Source organism: Macrobrachium nipponense, chromosome 13 (assembly GCF_015104395.2).
Source record: "Macrobrachium nipponense isolate FS-2020 chromosome 13, ASM1510439v2, whole genome shotgun sequence".
NCBI lineage: Eukaryota > Metazoa > Arthropoda > Malacostraca > Decapoda > Palaemonidae > Macrobrachium > Macrobrachium nipponense.
Genome location: NC_087206.1, coordinates 70,442,709 through 70,455,208, shown reverse-complemented (window position 1 = coordinate 70,455,208; position 12,500 = coordinate 70,442,709).

Here is a 12,500-nt window from a genome sequence, read left to right as displayed (position 1 = left end):
CCGTATAACAATTCTGTTTCGCTTTTATCGTCGTAACAATACCTAAAGCGGATATTTTCAGGTCATTAATCTCTATAGCAGTCTGGCAAGATAACGTTAGGCTATCCCTGGAAGATGGGGGCGGAGGTGGGGGTGGGGGGGGCATTACCTCAAGGTTCTCAGCGGCGTCCCTTCGACAACTAGCTGGAACTCCTTTCATTACTTTTACTGTACCTCCGTTCATATTACCTTTCTTCCATCTTCCTATCCACCGTCTGTTACACCTTACAAACCTTCTTACTCACAGTTTCTTTCTAGCTTTGAATGTCCTCATAGGTTTCAGTGTTTGGCCTTTGGCCTAATCTCTATATTCCATTCCATTCCATAAGACACTTTTACAATCGTACATATATATATATATATATATATATATATATATATATATATAGTAATATATATAATATATGTATATATAATGTTATATTTATATATATATATATTATATATATATATATGTATATGTATATATATACATACATACATATATATACATATATGTATGTATGTATATATACACACACATACACACACATATACATACACACGACCTCTTCCCCTTCGGTGGGGGTAAGACAGGAAGGGTGCAGCCTTCTGGCTTCTTAGCAGTGACCTTTGACATGATGCCAGCAGTTGCTACGCTTTTACAACTGTTTTATTGTTGTTGTGGAGGGGGATAGGGTGTGTCTGTGTGCGTGTGTGTGTGGTGTTGGGGAGGGTGAGAGGGTGCGTGTGTGTGTGTGTGTGTGTGTGTGTGGAGCTGGGAGGGTCTGCTAATTTAGTAAGCGTGAGCAGAGCTGAACCACTCTGCTGATGGCACTTTCCCCAAAGGTGAGCGGTGGGATATAACCAAATCCTTACGCCCAATATAATATGCAAACTTACCCACCAAGCATGTAAGTGGGATTCTGAGAACCTGCGGATGCAACGTATGGTACTTTTTAAGCGGTCAACACTCTTACACTACGTTGGGAAATGTGTAAGTTTTGGGTGTTTGTGATTGAGAGAGAGAGAGAGAGAGAGAGAGAGAGAGAGAGAGAGAGAGAGACAGAGTCGAGAGAGAGAGAGAGAGAGAGAGAGAGAGAGAGAGAGAAGTGGATAAGAAAACGGCACTGAAAAGCATCTTTCAGTGCGAAATATAGAAAAAGTCTTCGTTTCAGTACAACAATGTTTTGAACTGAGAACTGTTCAAAACGTATCTTTTGTTTATACATTGGCATATGTATCGGAGTACACATACACACAAAGCTAAGACTTAATAAGATATTATTATTAGTTATACGAGTAACTGTCACCTGCCAGTGAACAGAACAAGTTATATCAGTGAAGACAATAATTCATTCGCCCATTTATTTTCATAACTTCAGAATGTAAAAAAAAATCATATACAATTAGACTAAGATTTTATTATTATTATTAGTTACGAGTAACTGTCTCTTGAGAATGTCAAGAATCATGCATTATGAGATTTCATTCGTTTGGCTTCTCATTTTTTTTTATTTAGAAAAACTTAGATGGTGTTTTTTTTTTATCTTACCATTTCAACTCCAACTACTTTCTGCCCTTAGGTATCCGACCCGTTATGAAAAAAAAAAAAAAAAAAAAAAAAAAAAAAAGAGAGAGAGAGAGAGAGACCTACAACGCAAAGTTCTTCTTTACGACGGGACTAAGGCTCAAGTGCTGCAACATTCGCTGTTACTTCGCCAGATTTATGATTTTGTTTTCATTCCTCAGAGGGAACTAGATTCCGCGTCTAAGTTGGGTTTACGTTTGGAACTCCATGCATTAGCATAAATTAAACACCGCGAATTCTTTACCACGCACGGAGAGAGGATAAAACAAATGAGCCGCTTTCTTATGCGTCTCCTTAGTCGGGTTTTGGGGGTGGCAGGGGGCGGGGGCGGGGGTGGGGATGTGGGGTCGGCCCCAACGGGTGGTTCAAGGTAAGAGCATAAAATCCATTGTTTATATTATGGTGAAGGTCTTATCTTGGTGACAGTGTCTCATGCTGTCACGAGAATGGAGATGCTTCCCAGCGGAGAGAAAGAGAAACTCTCGTAATTAATGTCCGGGCCCCTTTTTCTTAATTGTCTGTCAAAATATGCTGCCATATTTGTCTCTTATATGAACGGGAATTTTTCCCCCGCTCCACCTAACGTCGCTCCTCGTCCTCTCTGTCTTGGCCTTGGAGGAGGAATGGTTTCTATTTTTTAGTTGCATTGCATTGGCCTCACTCATAGGAATTCTGTTATGAAGAAATGGTTCGTGGGGAATACGGAACTTTTCTTGAAATTTATTAAATTTATCCTGAAAATAGGAATTCTATTGTGAAGAAATAGTTCATGGGGAATACGGAACCTTTTTTGAAATTTATTCTGAAGGTAGTAATTCTGTTGTGAGGAAATGGCTCGTGGGGGAATATGGAACCTTTCTTTAAATGTTTAAATATATCCTGAAAATAGGAAATCTGTTATGAAGAAATGTTTCGTGGGGAAAATATGAAACCTTTCTTTAAATTTATTAAATATATCCTGAAAATAGGAATTCTGTTATGAAGAAATGGTTCATGGGGAATATGGAACCTTTCTTTAAACTTATCCTGATATTATCAAATATGAAGGGAAATTTAATTTATAGTTCACTGCAAGCACTTTAAAATTAATATGCGAACTCTCAAAATGAAAATACTGACCTCTCTCTCTCTCTCTCTCTCTCTCTCTCTCTCCTCTCTCTCTCTCTCTCTCTCTCTCCTGGAAATTTTTATTGAATCTGCTATAACCTCATTAATTGCATGAATTCCATGATGAAATCCGTTAAAACATCATGCTTGAAATGGCATAACACAAATGCATAAATAGAACCTAAACAAATGTCTGCAATGGGGACCTATTTGACGGCAAAGTTTTTTTTTCTTGCTAAATATCAGAAATACTGGGTGTCCATAAAGTCCCAGTATCATTCTGAGCAATATATACTTGCAATGGTAGTGGGACTTTATGGACACCCTGTATGATGGATTTTAAAACTTAACCCGTAACAAGTCTCTCAAGGGAGGAAGTTTACTTTCCTATGTTTTGACGAAGTTTTTTTTTTTTTTTTTTCCGTAACTTCCTTCTTTTCATTTTAGCTGCCTATACGCATCAATAAACTTCAGTGAGATATCGGACATCTGAAATTGATGGATCAAATCCTGAGAAATCAGTTTCTTTCGTGCCATAACTTCATATTTTTTTTCCCCCTTTCATTTTGCTAAAGATTTATCGCTTACTCGGGAGTAAGCCTACAAACTATATATATATATATATATATATATATATATATATATATATATATATATATATATATATATATATATAGATAGACAATGATCATAGAGTGCTTCCATGTTCAGCGTAAATTACAAACGTGGTAGTTTTAACTTATTCATTCTTTCGTCGCGCAACTATGCATTTCAACTCTAAATCATGCAACCATATCGTTGTTTCATGATATCTAGTAAGTGAAGAAACTACTTCATAGTACGCCTTTCTAGCCAGTGATATGCGACAAAGAATGCAGAGCGAAGCCAAGCTCTGCATTGTTTAAATGTTAGGGATAGTGGGTGCGATGTCTTTCCCGTAAGCAGCGATTAAGGCAAAGTAATCAGAGTTGCCTCTTCATGTTATTGTGTGATATTCTGTCATATCTTGATATTTTGCATTTGATATTATTTGATATTCCCCCACTGCTATGAAAAAACAAACGGGATTTTTGCTGGAAATGACGAGGATTTCCGTTTTCTTTTATTTCCCTGAAATTTCACGTATATTCAAGATGGATATAAATATGACAGATAGAACGTTCTTCATTGCGTTGAAAAACAGACGTGATTTTTGATGAAAATGGCGATGAATTACGTCGTCTCTCACTGCCATGAAATTCAAGTATACTCAATACGTATATCGGTTTTCAAAGTGGAATTCATAAAAATGATAAAAGAATGCTAGAGGGATTGGCGGACAACCAAGACAGCCAAACAGCACGGAATAAAACAGCGATCAAGCAAACCTGTCAGATGGGTTTATCAATGGCGGGTAATTTAGATATAATTGAATTCGCGTCTTTAAACGTCATTAAAAATGAAGGGTGGGTGTCAATGGAAACGCAGCTCTTACGCGGTATACTGACAGGTGAGTTAATTCAGTTGCACGTTAATTCAGTTGCCAAATACTCATCATACCTCGTTAGCGCCTCAGTGGCATGACCGGTATGGTCTTGACCTGCCACCTCGGTGGCCGCGAACTCGATTCTCGGACATTCCACTGAAGGGGTTAGAGATGTGGATTTCTGGTCATAGAAGTTCACAAATCTCGACGTGGTTCGGAAGTCACGTGAAGCCGTTGGTCCCGTTGCTGAATAACCACTGGTTCCATGCAACGTAAAAATACCATACAAACAAACAAAAACAAACAGACTCGTACTTCGTTGCCAATCGGTAAAGATCTCCTTCTCACTAACTCGTGTTTCTTACGGTGTTGAAAATGTGTTTCATTTTGCAATAAGAAAATTGGAACGAAAGTCCAGTTGGCACAGCATTAAAGAACTCATGGTCAAATTTAGCTCAAAGAACAAATATTTAATACGATTGACCAAGCTTTCAAAGCAATCTTTACGTCAGTTGTCATTGACTGCTTTTTAGATTACGGCATAAATGGAAATTACTGCTTTAAAGTATTTATTTACCTGAATATGTCAAGTTACATGTGTGTTTTTATAAAACTCTATTGCAAGGAATGGGTGTTGTTTATTTATATGTATACATATACATACATACATACACACACACACATATATATGTATAATATATATATATATATATATATATATATATATTATATAATATATATATTATATATAACAATATATATATCATATATATATATATACATATATATATATATAATATATATATATATATATAACTATAGAATATATATATAGATATATATATATGTCGTAAAGCTGGAGGAAGGAATGAAAGAGTTGACCGAGCGCTTTCGTGTATTTTTCACACCTCTTCAGGGTCAAGTGATACAAAAATTCATTATTCGTTACAAAGACACCTCTGTGGCAGCAATACATAAACAAAAACTATCGTACTACTATTTAAAAACTAATTGTCTAAAAATGTTATTTACAAGTAGTTCATCCAGTTTGTACATCCCGGGGCTGCTGTTGATCAAATCTACGCGATTTTTCTTTATTATACATGATTCAACAATATTTCGTTTTATGATGTCTTTACAGAACATGATCTCTTTTGCTTCTTTCCAATTCATAGTGTGGTTGCATTCATTCATATGTTGAAACAAACTGCTTGAATTATTCCCTGTTCTAACATTATATTTATGCTGTTTTAATCTTGTTTCGAGATCCTTTCCACTTTGTCCCACGTACATTTTCTTGCTCTGATTGCAAGGGATCTCATATATGCAGCCACTCTTCTGTAGAGGGGGATTCCTGATTAACAAATTCTTAAGTACATAGTTCTTAAAAATGACATTAACATTAAATGGTCTCAACAGCCCAGGGATGGCCATAAACTGGTTACAGTATGGTAAAACAAGGAGGCTTTTCATATTAAAATCACTCTTACGACTAACTTCATAAAATGTTTTTCTTGCTTTACAAAAAGCCCTGTCAATAAAATCACAAGGGTATCTAAGGTTTGTTGCAATGTCTCGGACCTTCTGAAGCTCGGCTTCGAGGAAGTCAGGGCAACTGACCCGCAGTGCCCTTAAAAACATAGACGAAAATACCATCATCTTCGTTCTCGGATGATGGTTAGAATAAAAATGTATGTAGGAATCTACATTTGTAGACTTCCTGTACACAGAAAATTTAAAATTTCTATCATTCCTCACAATTAAAACATCTAAAAACGCCAACTTGTTATCTACTTCAGTTTCCAAGGTAAATTTTATAGAAGGTACTAGGGTGTTTAATGCTGTTAGGAAGCTCTATTCATTTTTGTCAACAGGCCAAGCACAAAATATATCATCAACGTACCTGACCCATAGGATACCTTTAGGAAGTATCCTTGGTAAGTACTTACTCTCAAAAAACTCCATGTAAAGGTTACTAAGTAATGGAGATAATGGATTGCCCATTGCCATGCCAAACTTTTGTTCATAATATCTTTCTCCAAACATAAATTTACAACCTCTAACACACAATTCTATCAGCTTAATCATAGAAGACCTGTCCAAAGAGAAAGTATATTTTTCCATTTCTTCCTTCATAAATTCAAGTAGTTCATCCACAGGTACCTTTGTAAACAATGAGCTGACGTCAAAACTGATTAACTTAAAATCATATTAAATTAAAAACCTTCTTAACCTGTCTATAAAATCCACATTTTTATTTTCACGGACACACTGATATGTTACCAAGCATTGGAGACAATTCGTTAACAAGCCACTTTGATAGTTTATAAGTACAAGAGCCTACCGAACTTATAATGGGTCTAACAGGATTATTTTCCTTATGAGTTTTGATAACTCCATATAAATATGGAAGAGTTGGATTTACAGTAATGAACTTTTGTAATAATTCCTTATGGTTTTTCAGAATACTCTTGATGGTTTTGTTGAAATGAGCATTGTCATTATCTAAAGGATTTTTTCTTATTCCTGTGTAGGTTTCTTGGTCTGAGAGTAATTCTAACATTTTATTATTATAGTCGACCTTGTTCATGATGATCAATGTGTTCGATTTATCAGCTCTAGTAATATGTAAATCTTTATCTTTTTTCAGTTTTTTATATGCATTTAAGAACCTTACAGGAATACTGATTTCTTCTGATGTAATGTTACCATACTTTTCAAGCTTACAAAATGCATTTCCAATTTCAAGCCAATCTGCATTTGTTTTAATGGAGAAATTTATGCCATATCCTAAGGCTACTAAGGTGGTACTGTCTAAAGTTTTATTAGATATATTACAAACGAAATCATTATTAGCATTTGTTGTCCAATTACTTTGTTGAATTAATCTGTTTAGTTTAATTTCGTGTTTTCTGCTTATTTTTGTACATTCTAAGCTTAATTTATTGTAACAAAAATCAAATACAATATTAATCCAGTCGTTTGGAATTACATTTGATTTTTGTTACAATAAATTACGCTTAGAATGTACAAAAATAAGCAGAAAACACGAAATTAAACTAAAACAGATTAATTCATTCCTTCCTCCAGCTTTACGACTACATGAGATATCGCATGTTTTACCGATAGTTCGTCAATATATAGATATATATATATATATATATATATTATATATATATATATATATATCTATATTATATATATAGTATATATATATATATCTAATAAAAGGAGCCCATAAAAAACACCAAAAATGTAGAGAGAAAAGTACTTTCTCTCTACATTTTGGTGTTTTTATGGGCTCCTTTTATTAGATGGAATTCTGTTGTTACAGAACACTTTTACCAGTCATATATATATATATATATATATATATATATATATATATATATATATATAGTATCTATATATATATATATATATATATATGATTATAATCACTTTAGGACGGTGATTCATTTATCACACATATCCACAGGTGAAAAATAAGAGACAGGGTGTAGCAGGTCCTGACCGGTTTCGGCTTTATTTTCAAGCCATTGACAAAGGACTGATACATAGTATTAGAATTCACGAGTATATATACTACAAAGACAGTACTGACGAACATACACACAACCGTTTGAGACTGCAGATCCACCCACAGGCAGGTGTCAAGGTACGAGTGGCTTTCAAAAATCATTTGGCTAAAATTTTCAATAAATTCTCAAGGGATACTACCGCTTAGGGTGCAAGTCCACACCTGACAGGTGTCAGGGAGGCGGGGTTGAACATCTCATTACCACTACTGCCCCCTTTACTGTGTTTATAAATATAATAATCCTATTTTTCATATATCTCTACAGCCTACCTTAAAATTTAAACAGTTTACAAATTTCTTTTGATATTAAAGGATCAAGTCTATACATTCCTTGACTGATGTTCATATTATTGTTGTAACTTTCTTTTATAAAACTAGATTCAATGATATTCCTTTCCTATGCATTATTAGAACACACCAGCTTTTTTGCCCCTTCCCAGTTAATAGCATGATTGTTCTCACTAACATGTACAAATATACAATATTTCCATCCCTGCATATCTCACACATTGTTTATGTTGTTCTATTCTTTTTTCCAGTGCTTTCCCCGTTTGACCTGAATGTAAAAGTTGTCACAAGACTTACACGGGATTTTATATACACATCCTTTAGCATTGTCGGGGGAGTTCTTAATAAGCACCTGTTTCATTGTTTTATTGTTTTTAAGAACTACATTAACATTATAAGGTAGTACAAGTAAATTTTCATTGTTGTAAGGTTCTTTTTGATTTTGATACATGGTCTTTTTTGCCGCTTTTAATGCATTGTTTTGTACATTATTTGGATATTTCAGTTTCTTGCCGGTATTCCGAATCTTATCTATCTCCTCATCTATATATTCTGGGCTACATACCTGTAGTGGTCTTAAAAACATGGATGCAAACACTGATCTTTTAACCTTATTGTATTGTCCAGAATAGAAATGTACATAGGATGAAATATTAGTAGGTTTTCTGTAAACACTATACTTAAACCCACTACTATTTCTCCGTATGTGGACATCCAAAAAGGGTAGGCATTCATCGTTTTCTATTTCCATAGTAAATTTAATTGATGGTACTAATTGATTTAACCTGGCAAAAAAGTTGTTTACATCTTCATTCCCTGGCCATACACAAATTATGTCGTCAACATATCTAAACCAAGGTACATTGCGTGGAATTATATTATTTAAAATTTTCTTTTCAAAAAATTCCATATATAAATTACTTAGCACTGGGGACAGAGGGTTTCCCATTGCCATACCAAAATTTTGTGAGTAGAATTTTCCATTGAATTCAAATTTACAGTCTTTAACACATAATTTTATTAGTTCAATTAAGGTGCTTTTAGAAAATGGAATATCCAGTTATTTGTTTTCTAATAATTCTGATAGAAACTCCAATAAATCATCAATAGGCACTTTTGTGAATAGAGATACTACATCAAAGCTCACAAGTTTCGATTTACTATTAACTTTTGCACTATTTAGTTTATCTATCAAGTCCACATTATTCTTAATATTGTCATTAGAGATGTTACCTACCAATGGGTTAAGGATATCCACTAAATATTTTGCTAATTTATAAGATGTGGAACCCACTGAGCTGATAATTGGTCTGGCAGGGAAGTTTGTTTTATGGGTTTTTATCGTACCATACATATACGGTAGCGATGGAGAGGTCACACACACCTTTATAAGGTGCGTTTAGATTGGAGATTAAACTCTCCCGAGAGACGGCTACTCTCGGGCGACTTTCTCTACAGCGTGTTTACACTTCCAGCAAGTTTTTCTCTCCGAGAGCTGTGAGGGAGTGTCGCGAGAGAAAGTGTCCAAGAGTCGGGTAAGATTTCTCGCGCATCTATTTACACTGGAGCCAGTGCCAGTCGACAACTAGCGAGGGTTGAGAGAACATGTCTCAAAAGTGCCGTGTTGCTGCTGCATTAATAATTATGAACGAAATGAAAAAGAAAAGGAAAAGAAGTATGTGGGTCCGAAAATGGATAAGCAGAAGGGGAGGAGATGAAGCACATGCAAAATTGTTAAGAGAATTGTTTGAGGAAGATACATCGAGCTATAAGAAGTTCGTATGTATGAGCCCTGAAGTCATCAAGTTTTTTTTTTTTTTTTTTTTTTACGGAAAAGTCAGCTTAAAGTGCAGCCCCCTGGAGAATCTATAAGGAGAAGATGCACTTGACAACTGATAGCCCTCCAAGGCTGCACTTGATAAAATGAGCTTTCTAGGGCTTTTTGAAGCGTCCGCATTCATTTCTCATTATCTCCTATGTTGCAACGAAATGCATCGTCTTCTTACCTGAATATTACATAGTATATGTACTACTGAAGATTGCATGTCATTAAGTATATACTTATAAAGAAAGTAAAGTTTTTTTTTTTTTTTTTTTTTTTTTTGCTTACATTTGAAGGACAAAGTGCAAAAATTTCTGTTTTTACTAAAAGCAGTACAAACAACTGACTGGAAGTGCTTGAGTCTAAAATGTCCGGTATAAGCAAGAAAATTTCAGCCCGAGGACCACAGACAAAGAATGACTAAAAAGAAAGAAATAAATAACAGAATGCGGCGATGACAAAGAGCCGCCGAAAAAAAAAATCCTACACTTGAAAAGAAGGAAAAATAAACAAATGTTCTCTCGCGAGAGTAAACGAAAACTTTCACAGATCTGAAAATTCACTGAATAGAGTGGAGAGCTACAACCTAGCGTGCTGTCTAGACTGTTTAGTCTGTAGCGCGCGCGAAACACTCGCGAGAGTAGAGAGAAAATCTCGTAGAGTACTCTACAGCCTGTTTACATTCCATAGAGCAGCTGTCTGAGAGCAACTCGCGGAAAAAACTCTCCAATCTAAGCGCACCTTAAGGCTTTCGTTGCCATTTAACAGATTTTTCACTTTTTTATTGAAAACACTATTCACACTTTCTATAGGGTTCTTATTTAATTCTTTATAAGTGCTATTATCCCCCAAAAGACTTTCCATTTTTTCTATGTATTCATTTTTGTTTAAAATTACTAGAAACTGAAATATCCAGATAATGTACTAAACAATGCTGGTGTGTTCTAATAATGCATTGGAAAGGAATATCATTGAATCTAGTTTTATAAAAGAAAGTTACATCATGAACATCATTCAAGGAATGTATAAACTTGATCCTTTAATATCAAAAGAAATTTGTAAACTGTTTAAATCTTAAGGTAGGCTGTAGAGATATATGTAAAATAGGATTATTATATTTGTAAACACAGTAAAGGGGGCAGTAGTGGTAATGAGATGTTCAACCCCGCCTCCCTGACACCTGTCAGGTGTGGACTTGCACCCTAAGCGGTAGTATCCCTTGAGAATTTATTGTAAATTTTAGCCAAATGATTTTTGAAAGCCACTCGTACCTTGACACCTGCCTGTGGGTGGATCTGCAGTCTCAAACGGTTGTGTGTATGTTCGTCAGTACTGTCTTTGTAGTATATATTCTCGTGAATTCTAATACTATGTATCAGTCCTTTGTCAATGGCTTGAAAATAAAGCCGAAACCGGTCAGGACCTACACCCTGTCTCTTATTTTTCACCTGTGGATATGTGTGGATATATATATATATATATATATATATATATATATATATATATATATATATATATATATATATATATCATATATAGTGCATATATATATATAATATAATATATATATATATAATATATATATATATATGTATGTATGTATGTATATATATATGCAGCATCTTAAAGGTTAAAGTTGTTTATTAACTTAAATATTTACAAGTAGCATCTTAAAGGTTAATGCGAGACTATTTTTGTAAACGTTTTTTTACAAACATTTTCTTGTATATGCAAGACACGACAGCGACCGAAAATATTCCACATTATTCAAGAAATCAAGTAACTGACTAATGATGTGAACAGTCGTGACCTCAGGTTTCGTCGACATAAGCTGAGAGATTAGAGTCAGATACTGTGCTGTCATTAAGCTGTTCTTATCCCAGGATATCAGATATAAAGTAACAATTTCTCTTCATTTTAGCCGCTTCATTCAGAGCCTGTGGCCAAACCGGGGAAACAATTGCATCAAAACTCCCACGCGATTCCTTCCGTGCTGCATTCATTTTTGGTCATGAATCTCCAGAAGAAATAGTCAAGGAAAATAATGGGAAAAGAGATAGAAATGTCGGAAAGGAGCTGCCTAGAACAATTATCACCTTTGTCACATTTTGCTCACGACCTATTTGAAGTTGCGCATAGTTATTCGAAAAACTATATTTGACGAAATGAAAAATTAAAATTCATATCAGCGTCAGTGAGATACCAAATGTCATTATTGGCACTGATAACCAGACAACTATTTAGTTATATATATATACCATACATACATACATATATATATATATATATATATATATATATATATATATATATATATATATATATATATATATATATATATATATATATTATGTATATATATATTATTATATATATATCTATATATATCTATATATATATATATATATATATATATTTATATAAATATTATATATATATATATATATATATATATATATATATATCTATATTTATATAAACATATATATATATATATATATATATATATATATATATATATAATAATTCTGTTGTTACAATATCCTTAAGTATCAATTCGCTCCATCTCGGAAATAATATATTATCATATACGTTTAACCGAGGGGGAATTTTTCAACTGATAATAAGT